At 39.2% G+C, this 3,180-nt stretch overlaps 1 protein-coding gene across 1 annotated transcript in view; it reads right to left on the reverse strand.

Moving 5' to 3' along the window:
• LOC106871767 (vacuolar protein sorting-associated protein 54) overlaps positions 1-3,180 on the reverse strand; it is a 434,878-nt gene that overhangs the window by 306,673 nt on the left and 125,025 nt on the right. The gene's annotated exons all lie outside the window — the stretch shown is intronic.

Below are 3,180 nucleotides of genomic sequence, written 5' to 3' on the forward strand. Positions count from 1 at the left end.
ATGAAAAGATACCTCCCATCATTCTGAAGACAGTGCTGAAAAAGAAATTGGAAAAAATCCCTGTCAAAACGGAGAAATTCCAACTTATGTGGCCGTCTGATCCAAAACTCCATTTTCCAGAACCACTGATTTGAAAGGTATTTGTATAAAATTTCATTAAAAAATACCCATTTTCCTGAAAGTTATGAGGTGTGGGGGATGTCAAGTCATGTGAATTTTCCAAAACTCCTCTCCCCAAACCCTCAGAAAAATTTTTTCCAACAAATCTTTACATATACTTATCTACAGGATCTAAGAGATTATTTGTTGAAAGTTTTGTTGACAAGCATCTATTTTTCTGGAAGTTATGAAGCAACAAAGTCAGATAGATATACATCTGTAGTTATGCCACATTTTAACTGCTTCTATTTCATTTCAGTTGCATTGTTTGTTTGGTTCCTGGGGAAAAACATGAATGTCAGTTTTCTATAAATTTTTAGCTTAAAATTCTTATTCTTCACATTCCTCATAGAAACATTTTGCCTTTCTTCTAAGGATTTCTGTTACTATCTATTTTCTATTTAAATCTATATCTATTTATCACTCTGACTATATCTATCTATCTAGCAATATCTATCTATTTAACTATGTGTATGTTCGCTTTTCATGAGAAGATAGCTGCACAAATTAGTACCATAATCGGGGTGCAGTAATAATTTGAGCTGAGACACAATAATATGGTTTTGCTTTATATGTATGATTCACTTCTTTACTAAATATACTTTCTCTCACTCCTCTTCTTTCTTCACTCTCTCACTCCTCTTCCTTATTCACTCTCTCTCTCACTCCCCTCTCTTTCTTATTCTATCAATCACACAACTTGTTTTGATTCTACAAACATCTATTTTTAGTATTTGGGAGGCGCGTTCCCTATCTAACTTCTCACTGGACTTCCTCACTTTCTATCGCTTACTTTTTCTATGACCCAGCAGTTAATTATGCAGATGACACTAAAGTTTTGATTGGTGCAATGACAAATGAATGCATACACTGTAAAACAAGGAAGTGGCCTGAAGAGACACTTGGGCTGTGCTGCTGTGGTGGAAAGGTTAAACTCCCTGCAATGCCCCAACCTCCAGAGCCATTGAAGAAACTGTTGTCATCAACTGACCAAGATTCTAAGCACTTCCAAAACAAAATTCGACAATACAACACTGTGCTACAGATCACATCATTGAAGCCACAAGAGAAATAACTGAGCCAGGATTCATGCAAACTTTCAAGATCCAAGGGCAGATTTATCATCGGATTGGCTTTCTACTACCTCTGTCAAATGAGTCACCAAAATTTCTACAAATATATTTTATGGGTGATTCTCAACAAGAAGGGCAAGAAAGGTGCAAGAACATTTCTGGCATCAGGATGAGCATTGAGATGTCTCTGCAAAAGATGCTGCACAACAACAAGCTTCACAGCTGCACTTGAAACAATTCCAGCTAACTCCAGGAAATACAAGGTAGTTAGCAGGTCAGACAAGAAACCAGCTGGTCAACATGGAGGGAGGTTTAATGGGCCAACAGCAAATAAAATAGTTGTGTTTCTGATTGAGCAAGACCATGACAGGCATGACATTGTCCTCCATCTCAGAGTTGGAGGACAATGATGGGGATTTCAGAAACACACAGGTCCTATAATGCACTACAGTATCCATTGCCGTTCTGTTATGTACAAGATGATTACATCAACATTGTACAGACAAACTCCTCAAAGAGAGTTTCATCCAATGACTTCCATGGATTCCACATCATGGTGAGAAGTGAAAATTCTAACTACATTCTACATTGTAGGGATCTGTTCAACACAGTATGTCTAACATATCACTGAGATTGCCATCTCACCCTTAAGATTAATAGAGGACAAGGTTTGATCACTGGGTGGAAACAAGCTTGAACTCTATGGTCTTCCAGTCCTGTCAGAGATGTTCATCACAGGTTAGCACAAGAGCTAATCAGGGAAAATCATACAACACAGAAAGTTTGCAAGCAGTTGTCAATAAGAAGGAACTACTTCTGGTACAGGATCAAAAGGTATACTGGCAAGTTCTGACATTTGTGGACAATGACACTGGTCGGGTCTTCTTAGATGCTCCTGGAGGCAAAGGAAAGACATTATTGATCAACCTGCTCCTTGCCAATATGAGACAGAAGAAGATTGCTCCGGCTGTTGCATCCTCTGGAATCTACATTTTCAGTGATAAACATGGCAAGACAAAAAACAGAGTATATGAAGAAGCACTTACATGAATAATATGTGCATGTAATGTACAGAAGTGTAAAATCATTGAGTGTTAAAAGGAAGTATTACTTTCAGAGAAATACACTAATCTCACACTACAAGCAAAGAATTAAGGCTATGAGTTTATACTCCGAGTGAAACTGGATCCTTTTGGTTATATATATATATATATCATCATCATAATCATCATCATTTAACATCTGCCTTCTATGCTAGCATGGGTGGGTCGGTTTCACAAGAGATGACCAGGCAGAAGCCTGCACCAGACTCTAGTAACTGTTCTGGCAGGATTTTTACAGCTGGATGCCCTTCCTAATACCAACCACTCAGCAGAGTGAACTTAGTGCTTTTTTACATGGCACATGCACAGGTAAGGTCAGTTTTGGCAAGATTTTTACAGCTGGATGCCATTGAACATCAACCACTTTACAGTGTAAACTGGGTGCTTTGAAGTGGCACCTGCACTGACAGGGTCACCAAGTACTTGCAAGACAAAAAGAAAAAAAAATGTTCTAGAGGAGAGGGGACATTGGAGGAGGTGATCTTGTGTTGAATGATGAAAGATTATAGTGAGACAGAGAGACAGAAACAGGTGTCTTGCTGTAGAAGTACAAAGTTACCCAACCAGAGAGAGAGAGAGAGAGAGAGAGAGAGAGAGAGGGGGAGGGAGAGATCAGGAATGAAGAAACAGGAACGCTACTGCAAAGGAAGTACATGGTTACCCAACCTGAAGAAAGTGCAGGTGAAGGAAAGAGAGAGTGAGAGACACCAAGATAGAGATGGTGGCAAAATGCCAGGCATACTCACAAGGGCCAGGGATCAGAATAAAAATGGGATCGTTGAGTAAAGGAAGAGAGAGATATAGATGGTGGCAAGTGCCAGGGCATACCCTTGAGGTTCAAAACG

The sequence above is a fragment of the Octopus bimaculoides genome, chromosome 11 (genome assembly GCF_001194135.2).
Source record: "Octopus bimaculoides isolate UCB-OBI-ISO-001 chromosome 11, ASM119413v2, whole genome shotgun sequence".
Classification (NCBI taxonomy): domain Eukaryota; kingdom Metazoa; phylum Mollusca; class Cephalopoda; order Octopoda; family Octopodidae; genus Octopus; species Octopus bimaculoides.